Source organism: Mobula hypostoma, chromosome X2 (genome assembly GCF_963921235.1).
Source record: "Mobula hypostoma chromosome X2, sMobHyp1.1, whole genome shotgun sequence".
NCBI lineage: Eukaryota > Metazoa > Chordata > Chondrichthyes > Myliobatiformes > Myliobatidae > Mobula > Mobula hypostoma.
Genome location: NC_086129.1, coordinates 6313876 through 6330423, shown reverse-complemented (window position 1 = coordinate 6330423; position 16548 = coordinate 6313876). Strand labels below are relative to the sequence as shown.

Genomic DNA, 16548 nt, shown 5'->3' with positions numbered 1-16548 from the left:
GTCTGAAGGTCTCATACCCAGTCTCTGCCAAGCTGAAGGTCTAAATGTCATATCCCGAGTCTCTCCTGAACTGAAGGCCTCCCACCTAGTCCCACCCTGACTAAATATTTCATTCCTAGTCTCTCCCAGATTGATGGTCTCATCCCCAGTCCCACCTGAACTGAGGGTCTCACAGCCAGTCTCTCCTGGACTGAAGATCTCACAGCCAGAGTCTACTGGATTGAGGTTCTCATACCCGGTTTCTCCCGGACTGACGGTCTTATCCTGAGACTCTCCCGGACGGAAGGTCCCGTCCCCAGTCTCTCCCGGACTGACGGTCCCGTCCCCCGTCTCTCCCAGATTGAGGATCCCATGACCAGTATCTCCCAGGTCTCATCCCTGCTGAAATTTCCAACATTTTCTGTTTTTATTTCACTATGACTGTCTGGGCCCAGGACATGTGGTGGTGGGGGGGTTCAGACAGCCATTGCTGAATGATGGAGCTGAGTGGCTCAGCAGGAGGACTGGCTAAGCTCCAGCTACCAGCATGGGACGGTGGGGCAGAATGGCCTGGACCACAGCCTTACTGATGCGATTCCTGTTCCCACTGAATCCCTCCCAGAGTGTTTCCATTTTTCCCATGGATGGCCGATGTAGATGTGATGGTGATGGTCCCTACCCATGTACGGTCAATGGGGGAGGTTTCTCACAGTGGAGCCTCGTGGTCCTAGCACATCCACGGCCATTAGGGGAGTTTTCTCACAGGGGAGGGTGATGGATCCAGTCCATGCATGGACAATGGAGGAGGTTTCTCACTGGTGAGATGGTGATCCCAGTACATCCACTGGCAATGGGGGAGGTTTCTCACGTGGGAGAGGTGTGATCGCAGCACATCCACTGGCAATGGGGGAGGTTTCTCACAGTGGAGATGGTGATCCCAGCACATCCACTGGCAATGGGGGAGGTTTCTCACAGGGGAGATGGTGATCCCAGCACATCCATGGACAAGGGGGAGGTTTCTCACTGGTGAGATGGTGATCCCAGCACATCCACTGGCAATGGGGGAGGTTTCTCACAGTGGAGATGGTGATCCCAGCACATCCACTGGCAATGGGGGAGGTTTCTCACTGGTGAGATGGTAATCCCAGCACATCCACTGGCAATGAGGGAGGTTTCTCACTGGTGAGATGGTGATCCCAGCACATCCACTGGCAATGGGGGAGGTTTCTCACTGGGGAGATGGTGATCCCCGCACATCCACTGGCAATGGGGGAGGTTTCTCACTGGTGAGATGGTGATCCCAGCACATCCACTGGCAATGGGGGAGGTTTCTCACAGGGGAGATGGTGATCCCAGCACATCCACTGGCAATGGGGGAGGTTTCTCACAGGGGAGATGGTGATCCCAGCACATCCACTGGCAATGGGGGAGGTTTCTCACAGGGGAGAGGTGTGATCCCAGCACATCCACTGGCAATGGGGGAGGTTTCTCACAGTGGAGGTTGGTGATCCTAATAGATCGATGGCTGATGACAGTGGTTTCTCACAGGGGAGGGGGCTGTCCCACCACATCCATTGCACATGGGGGAGATGCCTCACAAAAGAGGGATGTGGGCCCTGACCATCCACGGCCGATGTGATGAGGTTCCTCAACAGTGGATGGGGGAGGTTTCACTGCACACCCTTAATTAGTCAAAGCTTGCAGCTCATTGCAACACACATAAATGCTGGAGGAACTCAGCAGGGCAGGCACATCCATGGAAAGGAGAAACAGTCGATATTTCGGGTCAAGACCCTTCTTCAGCACTCTCCTGTCTCTGCGCACACAATAACATAGCTATTTTGACACCCGGCCAACAACTTAAAACATGTTTGATGACAAACAGTAATAATTATAGTGTTCGAAACCAACAGTCACTTTTGAACTTCACTCTGCGTTCAGCAACTGGGAAGTTTAAATATCCAGCAGGCATATTATTTCAAACAAGAGAAAATCTGCAGATGCTGGAAATCCAAGTAACACAGACAAAATGCTGGAGGAGCTCAGCAGGCCAGGCAGCATCAATGGAAGCGTACAGTTAACATTTCAGGACGAGCCGGTTTGCAGGACTAATGTATACATATATAACACTATCCATGGTGGGCTGGTGGGAGAATGGGCTGAGAGCAGACATGCGGGAAATGGAAGAGATGTGGTTCAGGGCAGCATTGATGGTGGAGGAAGGGAAACCCCTCTCTTTGATGAAGGAGGACCGCTCCTTCATTCTGGAATGAAAAGTCTCACTCTGACAGCAGATATGGCAGAGACAGAGGAATTAAGAGAAGTAACAGAGTGGGAAGAGATTTAGTCAGGGTAGCTGTGATAGTCAATGGGTTTACAGCAGACATCAAATTATAAACTGTCTCCAGGGATAGAGAGAGATTGATAAAGGAGAGGGAAGTGCCAAAAAATAAACCAGTTAAACTTAAGGGTAGGGTGGAAGTTGGAGGCAAAGTTGATGAAGTTGTCTAGATTCGCATGCGTGCAGGACGCAGCACCAATGCAGTTGTCAGTGTTACGTAGGAAAAGTGTGGGTGTGATATCAGTTTAGGCTTGGAACAGACTGTTTTACATAGCTGACAAACAGACAGGCATAGCTGGGACACGTGAGTCCCCATGGATACACCTTTTGTTTGCAGGAAGTGGGAGGAGCCAAAGGAGGAACTATTGACGGTGAGGACTAGTTCCACTGGATGGAGGAGAGTGGTGTTGGAGGGTAACTCGTGTCCAGAAAGAAATAGAGAGATTCGAGGCCTCCATAGTGAGGTATGGGAGTATATAGGGACTGGACATCCATGCCTTGCCTTTCAAGGCACAAAACGAAAGACTGTGTGGTGTGCCACTCCTCACACAGACAGTAGGTGGCTGTTGACTCACAAAGAGTTCATCCGCCCTTTGACAGGTTTTGTTTTCAGTCCTGCTGGGTGCCTACACACCCTCCTCCCTGGTTAACTGAAGTGCACCAGGGGGTTTACCGGTTGAGTCGCTGACAACCCGACCCGAGACAGGTGGTACCAGTAGCAAGGCAAGGCCCTGACCTGACCCCCCAGGCCAGAGTCGACGTAGTAGTAGTGAACATCCATGGTGAAAATAAGACCGTCGGGGCCAGAGAACTTGAAATTATTGAACAGATTGCACCTTTTGTTTTCCGCCCAGCATGAACTCGCTGGTGCGTCTGTAGGGGGGATGATTGAGTGAATTTGTTCCCACAGTCCAAGCAAGTGAATGGCCTCTCCCTGTGTGAACTCGCTGGTGTACCAGTAGGTCTGATGATTGAGGGAATCCCTTTCCACATACAGATCAGGTGAATGGCCTCTCCCCGGTGTGAACTCGCTGATGTACCTTCAGATTAGATGACCGAGTAAATCCCTTCCTACAGTCTGAGCAGGTGAACGGGCTCTCCCCAGTGTGAATTTACTGATGGGCCTTCATTTCAGATGACCGAGTGAATCTCTTCGCACAGTCTGACCAGGTGTACGGCCTCTCCCTAGTGTGAACTGACTGGTGTGCCACTAGGTCAGATGACCAAGTGAATCCCTTCCCACAGTCTGAGCAGCTGAACGGCCTCTCCCCCTTCCCACTATTTGAGCAGGCCAATGGCCTCTTCCCAGTGTGAACTGCCTGGTGTACCAGTAGGTTAGATGACCGTGTAAACCTCTTCCCACATTCTGAGCAAGTGAATGGCCTCTCCCCTTTGTGAACTTGTTGGTGTATCTGTAGTTTGGATGACTGAGTGAATCCCTTCCCACAGTCTGAGCAGGTGAACGGCATCTCCCAGTGTGAACTCGCTGGGATGAGTGAATGAGTGAATCACTTCCAATAGTTCTGTATCAATTCTCCATCAATTCATCAAGTCAGATATCAGACATAGAGAATCCCTCGGAACAATCAATCCTGAGAACTGATCTCCAGTGAATAAATGCTGGTGTGTTGTCAGTACCCCGGTTCCAGTCGCTTTCACTGAATTAAAAACTTAATTTAAGAGACAAAGCACTTTTCCAGCTGGGATGAGATACTTCTTCATCTCCAAGGATCAACAACTGATATATTGGAGTCACAAAGGAAACATCTGGTCACTCCTTAAACATCTGGACAGAGTGTCGCTGTGTTTGAGATTGCTGGACACAAATGGTTTTTGCTGTTTATTGCCTGTAAAAATAATTACAAAAGGACGGATTGAATTTTGGGATGTATGATCATGAACTTTGGTGGAACAAATAAAAGTGTAGACTATTTTCTAACTGGAGAGAAATTTCAAAACTGTCAAAGATACTTCGGAATCCTGGTGGAGGTTAATTTGCAGGTTGAGTTGGTGGTGAGGAAGGACAACTAGCGTTCAATCATTTTGAGAGGATGAGAACATAAAACAAGGACGCATTTCTGAGGCTTTATAAAGAACTGGCAAGGCATCACTTCGAATATTGGGAGCAGTTTTCAGCCCCATATCTAGGAAAGGATGTGCTGACACTGGAGTGGGCTCACCGGAGGTTCACGGAAATGATAATCCAGGAATGAAAGTTGGTCATATGAGGAGCATTCGATGGCTCCGGGCCTCTGCTCACTGGAATTCAGAAGAATGAAGGGGGCCTCATTGAAAACCTATCAAATGTTGAATGGTCTCGATAGAATAGATGTGGAGAGGATGTTTCCTGTGGTGGGCAAGTCAAAAACTTGATGAACCAAATGGCCTAATTCTGCTCTTTTATCTTATGGTTGTATTTCAGATGAGGTAGTTTTAGCCTCTTTGCTGAGCTCTGACATCATACTGTTATAACTGGGGGAAAACGTCATCCTTTAACTGAGCACAGTGCCGGCTTCTGGACTAACCATCAATTTCTCTGACAGTCTTCCTCTCCGTATAAAATTGGGACATTTCTGCCTGTCTGCAGGCCGTGACTTGGCTCAGTTTGATTCTCTCCATTGCGGTTCGTCACTGTTCTCTCTCAGCAGAGCGTGTGTACGGCGGCACAGCAACTGAAATGCTCCCATGCAGATCGCATTTGGTGCTGCATTTATGGAACTTTCTTTCACATAATGTTAATTGAAAGTGCTGAGCAGATTTTCAGGCTGTGTTGAAAAAAAAAATCCTGCTTACACCAATGGTCATGTCACACAGCGCTGCGAAGAGCCCGTGATATTACACGGCTCATCCTGGAGACTCCGATTACGTTGACCCAGCCACCCCAGGTGATGGACGTTGGTGAACCCATTGATGGCAATGCCAATGAATATGAGGGGCGGGGGGGGGGTGGGCAGTAGTTTTTCTTATTCTCACGTTCTGTGATGTGAAATCTACAGATCACCTGTTACCCAGGACAGAACAAGTTCTCACGGGTAGAAAGGTCCGGAACAAGAGGAGGTGGAACTAAAGCTGATGGAAGGATTTTGTGTTTCTTTCATACATCACCAATTGGCATTGTCACTGACTGAAAGGTAAACTGAGTTTAACTGGGATCAGTATTTTTGTTCCGAGTTCAGAATACCTGGATCCTTTGATCTGATTCTATCTGGTACATACACGCATCCAAAAAGATTATGTATGCAATCTTAGTGTTTGGGTAATATCCTCCCACATTTCCCGACTTTATTGTTGTGCATTGCGATGGAGACACGAATACAATGTTTACTCCCTTGGATGTAAGAATTAAAACTTTATGATTATTTATTATTATTATTAGATAGCTATAGGCAATGTCTGCAAAACCCATCCGCTCCCATTCCCTACACCTGCACTTCGAAACACGTCTTTGGCAGGTAGTATCACCTGTGGCTTACTCTTGAGGGGGAGTGCAGTAGCTTTTCCCAGTGCAGTGTCACAGTTTGTGATGTGAAATCTACAGGACACTTGTTACCCAGAACAAAGGTGTTTGATATCATTGTGTGCCCAGTGAGAATAGTACAAAAATGTTCTCACGGGTAGAAAGTTCCGGAACAAAAGGAGGTAGAACTGAAGCTGATGGAAGGATTTTGTGTTGTTTTTCATACAGCAGTAATTGGCATTTTTACTGACTGGAAAGTAAACTCTTCATCTTAGTTTAACTGGGAACTGTATTTTTGTTCCAAGATCCTAATATTTGGATCCTTTGATCTGAGTGTATCTGGTACATACCTGTATAAAAGCAATTATGCATACCGGGACATCAACCGTCTCGACTTCACCGCACCTTGTCCCCATTCCAACCTCACTCCTTCGGAACGCTCTGCTCTCCACTCCCTCCGCACTAATCCTAACATTATTATTAAATCCGCTGATAAAGGGGGTGCTGTTGTAGTCTGGCGTACTGACCTCTACCTTGCCGAGGCACAGCGACAACTCGCGGATACCTCCTCTTATTTACCCCTCGATCGTGACCCCACTAAGGAGCACCAGGCCATTGTCTCCCACACTATCAACGACTTTATCCGCTCAGGGGATCTCCCATCCACTGCTACCAACCTTATAGTTCCCACACCCCGCACTTCCCGTTTCTACCTCCTACCCAAGATCCACAAACCTGCCTGTCCTGGCCGACCTATTGTCTCAGCTTGCTCCTGCCCCACCGAACTCGTTTCTGCATACCTCGACACTGTTTTATCACCCCTTGTTCAATCCCTTCCGACCTATGTTTGTGACACTTCTCACGCTCTTAAACTTTTCGATGATTTTAAGTTCCCTGGCCCCCACCGCTTTATTTTCACCATGGATGTCCAGTCCTTATATACTTCCATCCCCCATCAGGAAGGTCTCAAAGCTCTACGCTTCTTTTTGGATTCCAGACCTAATCAGTTCCCCTCTACCACCACTCTGCTCCGTCTAGCGGAATTAGTCCTTACTCTTAATAATTTCTCCTTTTGCTCCTCCCATTTCCTCCAAACTAAAGGTGTAGCTATGGGCACCCGTATGGGTCCTAGCTATGCCTGCCTTTTTGTTGTGTTTGTGGAACAATCTATGTTCCGTGCCTATTCTGGTATCTGTCCCCCACTTTTCCTTCGCTACATCGACGACTGCATTGGCACTGCTTCCTGCACGCATGCAGAACTCGTTGACTTTATTAACTTTGCCTCCAACTTTCACCCTGCCCTCAAGTTTACCTGGTCCATTTCCGACACCTCCCTCCCCTTTCTAGATCTTTCTGTCTCTGTCTCTGGAGACAGCTTATCCACTGATGTCTACTATAAGCCTACTGACTCTCACAGCTATCTGGACTATTCCTCTTCTCACCCTGTCTCTTGCAAAAACGCCATCCCCTTCTCGCAATTCCTCCGTCTCCGCCGCATCTGCTCTCAGGATGAGGCTTTTCATTCTAGGACGAGGGAGATGTCTTCATTTTTTAAAGAAAGGGGCTTCCCTTCCTCCACTATCAACTCTGCTCTTAAACGCATCTCCCCCATTTCACGTACATCTGCTCTCACTCCATCCTCCCACCACCCCACTAGGAATAGGGTTCCCCTGGTCCTCACCTACCACCCCACCAGCCTCCGGGTCCAACATATTATTCTCCGTAACTTCCGCCACCTCCAACGGGATCCCACCACTAAGCACATCTTTCCCTCCCCCCCTCTCTCTGCATTCCGCAGGGATCGCTCCCTACACAACTCCCTTGTCCATTCGTTCCCCCCATCCCTCCCCACTGATCTCCCTCCTGGCACTTATCCGTGTAAGCGGAACACGTGCTACACATGCCCTTACACTTCCTCCCTTACCACCATTCAGGGCCCCAAACAGTCCTTCCAGGTGAGGCATCACTTCACCTGTGAGTCGACTGGGGTGATATACTGCGTCCGGTGCTCCCGATGTGGCCTTTTATACATTGGTGAGACTCGACGCAGACTGTGAGACCGCTTTGCTGAACATCTACGCTCTGTCCGCCAGAGAAAGCAGGATCTCCCAGTGGCCACACATTTTAATTCCACATCCCATTCCCATTCTGACATGTCTATCCACGGCCTCCTCTACTGTAAAGATGAAGCCACACTCAGGTTGGAGGAACAACACCTTATATTCCGTCTGGGTAGCCTCCAACCTGATGGCATGAACATTGACTTCTCTAACTTCCGCTAGGCCCCACCTCCCCCTCGTACCCCATCTGTTACTCATTTTTATGCACACATTCTTTCTCTCACTCTCCTTTTTCTCCCTCTGTCCCTCTGAATATACCTCTTGCCCATCCTCTGGGTCACCCGCCCCCCCGTCTTTCTTCCCGGACCTCCTGTCCCATGATCCTCTCGTATCCCCTTTTGCCTATCACCTGTCCAGCTCTCGGCTCTATCCCTCCCCCTCCTGTCTTCTCCTATCATTTTGCATCTCCCCCTCCCCCTCCAGCTTTCAAATCCCTTACTCACTCTTCCTTCAGTTAGTCCTGACGAAGGGTCTCGGCCTGAAACGTCGACTGCGCCTCTTCCTATAGATGCTGCCTGGCCTGCTGCGTTCACCAGCAACTTTGATGTATGTTGCTATGCATACAATCTTAGTATTTGGGCAATATTTTCCACATTTCCCTCTTTATTGCTTGTACATTGCGATGGAGACACAAATAACGATGTTTACTCCTTTGGATGTAAGAATTCAATTTTTACTATTATTATTATTATTATTATTGGATAGCGACAGCTCAGCAATGTTTGCAAAACCCTTCCGCTCCCATTCCCTACACCTGCACTTCGAAACACGTCTTTGCGCAAGCGCAGAGGGCGCAGGTAGGGTGACCTATGGTTTACTCTTTACCCAGAAGCCCCCACAATCGAGAGACCCTTTTATCCGCTGCGGTTCCAGCGATGCGCATGCGCCATAGGAATGGCGGATATGGTAGCGCCAGTTCATCATCAGCAGAAACTTCCCGGGGCTCTGGTTCCTCTTCATGGGTCGACTGAGTCGTGGTGGCGGTATGAAACCACCTCTCTCACCTCAGGACCATTTCCATCCCACCTATCCTGAGGTCAGAGGGGTTAAAATTCCACCTCTAAATTTGTTTTTACATTGATTTATTTCTCATTTTAAAAGTTACCATTTCTATGTGCCGATGGATGTTTGTCTTTCGGAGCAGTTCTGTCTGAAGTTGTATACTCTGATGGGACTTACCCCGGGTGGACCAGGTGGGAGTTAGGGTACTGTCTCTGGAGAGGATGGAATAGGAGGAGATGGATATCCAGCTCCGAGCTCACGAGGACCAGACCGACGGAGTCCACCCCTCGCCATAAACACCTGCCACTCAGTCGAGCTGCCTTTGGGGCCGATATACTCTCCCTGGCTGTGCTAGCCACAGGATTAAAGATAGCCCCTAGGGAGTGTGGAGATGGCTTGCGGGTATGTCCACGTCGGAGAGTAGGGGGTGGGTCACATTAAAGGCCACTTGAGATCTGAAACTGCCCTCCACAAAGTTTAACCCACCCACAACAGGGATGCCCCTGAATGGGGTGGATTCCAAACGGGTAGTTCCTCATAAAGAGCCAGTGCCAACCGGAGACCAGGATCCTGGTGCTAGGTTAGCGCCAGCAGGGAGCACGATGTGCGCCGCCAGTGAATGACGCACAAACTGCATCTATCGGCGATTGGGGGAACCAGTCATATTCTGGTACGGATGGGCAGAGCGTGCTGGTGTCAGACAAGGAATCATCCTCTGTTCTGGGAGGTCTCGGTGCCAGTGTGTTCATATAAACCTAGAACACATTACATGCCCTTCGGCCCACAATGTTGTGCTAACCATGTATTCTACTCTAGAAACCGCCTAGAATTACCCTACCGCATAGCCCTCTTTTTTTTTTTAGGCTCCGTGTACCAATCTAAGAGTCTCTTAAAACACCTTATTGTATTCGCCTGCTTCACCGTCACTGACAGTGCATTCCGCACACCCACCATTCTTTGTGTAAAAAACTTAACTCTGACATCTCCTTTGTGTAAGGGGTTCTTCTTTCATGTTACTTGCTAAGGCTAATAAAAATGACTTCTCTGTAATTTTGATTGCTGATGTAAGGGTTTCTCTGTAGCAGCATGTTTGGGTTATAATTAGTGATAACGGGTCTTGTATTCGTGTGTAACCAATAGGGACAGATGCTATTCTTTCTTGTGTATTTGAAAGCTGTTGCTTGCGCGGGATTTGGGCAGAACGCGCCACGGGGATGAAGAGAGAAGACGCACACGAAGAGATGCTGTGATCTGGCTAGCGGAGCGGACCCCGAGCGGGGACTCGGAACCCGCGGAGTTCGGAAGAAATCGAAGATACTGCGTGAGCTCCAACGAGTTCTTTGTGCACGAACTGTCTAATTATTACTCTTGGCGCCTTTTTATTTTATAATTTGCTTCTCTACTAATCGCATATTTCAAGTAAGAGTTATAAAATCTTAATTATTTAACCGCATCCATTGTACGGCTTGTCATTACGGGGTACTGATTTGAAACAGAGGACACATCGCACAGCATTCACCCAACATTTTGTGTGCATGTGTCCACATTTCCAGCAACAGCAGAATCTCTTGTGTTTTATATCCGCATTTGTAAAGGGTTCTACTTTGGCATTAAACACGCGGATACTTAATTGTATTGTTTGTGGGAGCGGCTTTCTGCGTTAAAAGAGCTGCTGAGTATTCTACACACAAAAAAAATTGAGGTATGGGCATGGAACCGGAGCTTGCAGAAACTTTTAATGGCACCGTGATTACTCATAAAGCTCTGCGTAACAATTTTCGCTGTAGCACCGATCGAATGCGCAGGCGTCAGGGTTGCGGGTGTTCCCGAATAACACGCATGCGCGCAGTACACAAAGGCCTCACGGAACCGGCTCCAGGTAAGAGATGGTTTGCGGGCGAAAGATATCAACATTGACTGCAGTACAATTGCTGTGGATTCCGGACTCCGTAGCCCGTAATCCCGGGACAGTGCTCTTGTCTTCCCTCTCTCTGAGCCCCACGATCCGTATACGGAACCGCGGAGCTTCCGGCTGATCAGGGAATGGGAACCGGTGGATCTCTCAGACAGAGCTGAGCTCATAGAAACATAGAGAATAGGTACAGGAGTAGGCCATTCGGCCCTTCGAGCCTGCACCGCCATTCAGTATGATCATGGCTGATCATCCAACTCAGAACCCTGTACCTGCCTTCTCTCCATACCCCCTGATCCCCGTAGCCACAAGGGCCATACCTAACTCCCTCTTAAGTATAGCCAGTGAACTGGCCTCAACTGTTTCCTGTGGCAGAGAATTCCACAGATTCACCACTCTCTGTGTGAAGAACTCTTCCTAATCTCGGTCCTAAAAGGCTTCCCCTTTATCCTCAAACTGTGACTCCTCGTTCTGGACTTCCCCAACATCGGGAACAATCTTCCTGCATCTAGCCTGTCCAATCCCTTTAGAATTTTATACGTTTAAATCAGATCCCCCCTCAATCTTCTAAATTCCAGAGAGTATAAGCCTAGTCGATCCAGTCTTTCATCATATGAAAGTCCTGCCATCCCAGGAATCAATCTGGTGAACCTTCTTTGTACTCCCTCTATGGCAAGAATGTCTTTCCTCAGATTAGGGGACCAAAACTGCACACAATACTCCAGGCGTGGTCTCACCAAGGCCTTGTACAACTGCAGTAGTACCTCCCTGCACCTGTACTCGAATCCTCTTGCTATGAATGCCAGCATACCATTCGCCTTTTTCACCGCCTGCTGTACCTGCATGCCCACTTTCAATGACTGGTGCATAATGACACCCAGGTCTCATTGCACCTCCCCTTTTCCTAATCGGCCACCATGCAGATAATAATCTGTTTTCTTGATCTTGCCACCAAAGTGGATAACCTCACATTTAACCACATTAAATTGCATCTGCCATGAATTTGCCCACTCACCTAACCTCTCCAAGTCACCCTGCATCCTCTTAGCATCCTCCTCACAGCTAACACTGCCACCCAGCTTCGTGTCATCCACAAACTTGGAGATGCTGCATTTAATTCCCTGGTCTAAGTCATTAATATATATTGTAAACACTGGGGTCCCAGTACTGAGCCTTGCAATACCCCACTCGACACTGCCTGCCATTCTGAAAAGGTCCCGTTTATTCTCACTCTTTTTTTTCTGTCTGCCAACCAATTCTCTATCCACATCAATACCTTACCCCCAATACCGTGTGATTTAAGTTTGCACACTAGTCTCCTGTGTGGGACCTTGTCAAAAGCCTATTGAAAATCCAAATATACCACATCCACTGGTTCTCCCCTATCCACTCTACTAGTTAGATCCTCAAAAAATTCTATGAGATTCGTCAGACATGATTTTCCTTTCACAAATCCATGCTGACGTTGTCCGATGATTTCACTGCTTTCCAAATGTGCTGTTATTACATCTTTGATAACTGACTAGCATTTTCCCACCACCGATGTCAGGGTGACCGGTCTGTAATTCCCCAGTTTCTCTCTTCCTCCTTTTTTAAAAAGCAGGTTACATTAGCCACCCTCCAATTCTCAGAAACTAATCCAGAATCTAAAGAGTTTTGAAAAATTATCACTAATGCATCCATTATTTCTTAGGCTACTTCCTTAAGCACTCTGGGATGCAGACTATCTGGCCCTGGGGATTTATCTGCCTTTAATCCCTTGAATTTACCTAACACCGCTTCCCTACTAACATGTATTTCCCTCAGTTCCTCCATCTCACTAGACCCTCGGTCCCCTACTATTTCTGGAAGATTATTTATGTCCTTCTTAGTGAAGACAGACCAAAGTAATTATTCAATTAGTCTGCCGTGTCCTTGTTCCCCATGATCAATTCAACTTTTTCTGACTGTAAGGGACCTACATTTGTCATAACCAGTCTTTTTCTTTTCACATATCTATAAAAGATTTTACAGTCTTTTTATGTTCCCTGCCAGCTTTCTCTCATAATCTTTTTTCCCTTTCCTAATGAAGCCCTTTGTTCTCCTCTTCTGGACTCTGAATTTCTCCCAGTCCTCAGGTGTGCTGCTTTTTTCTGACTAATTTGTATGTTTCTTCTTTGGAATTGATACTATCCCTAATTTCCGTTGTCAGGCATGGGTGCACTACCTTTCCTGGTTAATTCTTTTGCCAAACTGGGATGAACAATTGTTGTAGTTCATCCATGCGATCTTTAAGTGCTTGCCATTGCATATCCACTGTCAACCCTTTAAGTATCATTTGCCAGTCTATCTTAGCTAATTCATGTCTCATACCTTCAAAGTTACTCTTCTTTAAGGTCAGAACCTTTGTTTCTGAATTGACTATGTCACTTTCCATCTTACTGAAGAATTCCAGCATATTATGATCACTCTTACCCAAGGGGCCTGGCACGACAAGATTGCTAACTAACCCTTCCTCATTGCTCAATACCCAGTCTAGGATGGCCTGCTCTCCAGTTGGTTCCACGACATGTTGGTTCAGAAAACCATTCCACATACATTCCAAGAAATCCTCTTCCTCAGCACCTTTACCAATTTGGTTCACCTAATCTATATGTAGATTGAAGTCACCCATTATAACTGCTGTTCCTTTATTGCATGCATTTCTAATTTCCTGTTTAATGCTATCCCCAACCTTACTACTACTGTTAGGTGGCCTGTACACAACTCCCACCAGCGTTTTCTGCCCCTTATTGTTATGCAGCTCTACCCATATCGATTCCACATCCTCCCGGCTAATGTCCTTCCTTTCTATTGCGTTAATCTCCTCTCTAACCAGCAATGCTACCCCACCTCCTTCTCTTTCATGTCTATCCCTCCTGAATATTGAATATCCCTGAATGTTGAGCTTCCATCCTTGGTCACCCTGGAGCCATGTCTCTGTGGTACCTACTATATCATATTCATTAATAACTATCTGCACATTCAGTTCATCCACCTTGTTATGAATGCTCCTTGCATTGACACACAAAGCCTTCAGGCTTGCTTTTACAACACTCTTAGCCCTTATACAATTATGCTGAAAAGTGGCCCTTTTTGATTTTTGCCCTGAACTTGCTATCTAAATGTAAGGATTCGGAACACAGAGAAAGGGAGCAAAATCTTTTACATCAGCTGTTAAGAAAATCACCTTTGTTCTGCCTCCAATCACAAACAAGAGGAAATCTGCAGATGTTGGAAATCCAAGCAACACACACAAAATGCTGGAGGAACTCAGCATTAGTACTCTTTTGCATAGATGCTGCCTGGCCTGCTGAGTTCCTCCATGCTTCTTCTACCTCCTCTTGTTCTAGATTTTTCTACCCGTGGGAACATGTTTTGACCCATTCTCTCTGAGTACGTAATGATATCAAACACCTTTGTCCTGGGCAGAAGTAGCTTTCACATCACAAATGTGTCAGACTCCAATGAGACAGACTACTGCCCTTCCCTTCATATTCATTGGCATTGCCATCAATGAGTTCACCACCGTCAGTCACCTGGAGGAGGGTTCAGGGGAAATATTTGCGTACAATACTGAAACTGGTGTTACCTGTGTGTATTGTGGCAATGGAAAAGTTGCTGGAGAATTTGCAAGTGGGACGAGTGGAGTGATATTTGGAAACCTGACGTTTTAAAGCATCATTTTGCAAGCAAGTCACATATGGACAGTGTGCAAAAGCTCTGGCGAGAAAATCCTTCATAACCCACTACAGGCCTGCTGCATAGGATGTGTGAGAGTGCAGTTCAACTTGATCAAACCCAGAGGAGATCAAAGTTCTATTGACAGTGATTTGCTAGCTGTTGAAATGAATACCTCTATATATACAATTCAGTGTGCACATGTTGTTGTCACCATGCAAAAAATAAAATGCACATTGCAGGATTTTTGTGCCTACTGGTCATTACAAATTAGAGGAGACATTGATGGGAAGGTGGGGAGACCTCCAGTGTCCCTGACCGACAAGATGTCCATCCAGCTGCAGCTTGTAACCCTTCATTTTATGGAGTTGGAGCTGGAAATGGATGAATTCCGGCTCATCCGGGAGTCAGAGATGGTGACAGATATGACATGACCAGAGGTGAGCTACATCCAGGGTGCAGGACACAGGAAACTGGGTGAGGGTCAGGAAGGGAAATGAGGTTAAATAGCCATCGCAGAGTACTCCTGTGGCCATCCCCCACAACAACAGGTAGTCCACTTTAGATATTGGTGGGCGTGTGGGTATTACCTGGCAGTGGAAAGTCAAAGGGGTGATACGTGATTTGTTTGTTAGGGGAACAGACCTAGAAGGGGAATAATATCCTCGTGGTAAGGCTTGCTAGTGCCACTATTGGCAAGAATTAATCAGTCTGATGGCCTGGTGGAAGAAGCTGTCCAGGAGCCTGTTGGTCCTGGCTTTTATGCTGCGATACCGCTTCCTGGATAGAAGCAGCTGGAACAGTTTGTTTTTGGAATGACTCGGGTCCACAATGATCCTTCAGACTCTTTTTACACACCTGTCTTTGTAAATGTCCGTGATAGTGGTAAGTTCACATCTACAGATGTTTTGTTACCAGAAATAATGTATAATCTATCATCCCGTTGGCTTTTCTCTCCCCAGATCAAAAAAACAATCAAAATCAGAATCGAGTTTATTAGATTCAACTTTATTGTCATTATGCCGAGTACAGATACAAAGCCAATGAAATGCAAATAGCATCTGACCTGAAATGCAAACAAAAGTGTTCTTTACAAAATAACTTCGAATAAAAGAAGTGCTACAGCACACAAATATAAAAGTACTGAGACAGTACGTTATCACCGACATGTGTCATGAAACTTGTAAACTTAGCAGCGGCAGTTCAATTCAATACATAATAGAGAAATAAATAAATAAATATATCTTATTCATTACTCTTTATAGAGTATATGTATATTGATTAAATCTCTTGCAAAAAAAAAACAGGAATAATGCCCAAGCACAGATATTTAAATAATCTTCAGTGATAGGTGAGGTACTGGAGGATTGGATGACAGCCAATGTTGTTCCGCTGTTCAAGAAAGGCTCTAAAAATAAATGAAGAAATTATACATCGGTGAGCCTGACATCAGTAGTGGGAAAGTTATTGGAATGTGTGTGCAGGAACCGGATATATAAGTATTTGAATAGATGTGGACTGATTAAGGAGAGGCATCATGGCTTTGTGCATGGTAGGTCATGTCTAACCGATTTTATAGAATTTCTCTTTGAAGTTACCAGGAAAGTGGATGAAGGCAAAGCAGTGGATGTTGTTTACATCGACTTTAGCAAGGCACTCGACAAAGTCTCATATGGAAGGTTGGTCAAGAAGGTTCGGTCACTGAGCATTCAAGATGAGATTGTAAATTGGATGAGACACCGGCTTTGTGAGAAGCCAGAGTGTGGTAGCAGATGGCTGCCTCTCTGACCAGAGGCCTGTGACTAGTGGTGTGCCGCAGGGATCGGTACTGGATTTGTTGTTCTTTGTCATCTATATCAGTAATCTGGATGATAACTTGGTTCGCTGGGTCATCAGATTTGTGGATGACACCAAGATTGGTGGTGTAGTGGACAGCGAGGAAGACTATCATGGCCTGCAGTGCGATCTGGACCAGCGTGAATAATGGGTTGAGAAATGGAAAATGGAATGTAATGCAGACGAGTGTGAGGTGTTGCAC

General features: G+C 46.7%; 1 protein-coding gene across 1 annotated transcript in view; it reads left to right on the top strand.

The window, feature by feature from the left end:
* Window positions 1-10729: 10729 nt before the first annotated feature.
* LOC134340726 (zinc finger protein 420-like) overlaps window positions 10730-16548 on the top strand; it is a 77869-nt gene continuing 72050 nt past the window's right edge. The window contains exon 1 of the mRNA XM_063038193.1: window positions 10730-10778. The gene's annotated coding sequence lies outside the window, so the exon portion shown is untranslated. The remainder of the gene's footprint in view (window positions 10779-16548) is intronic.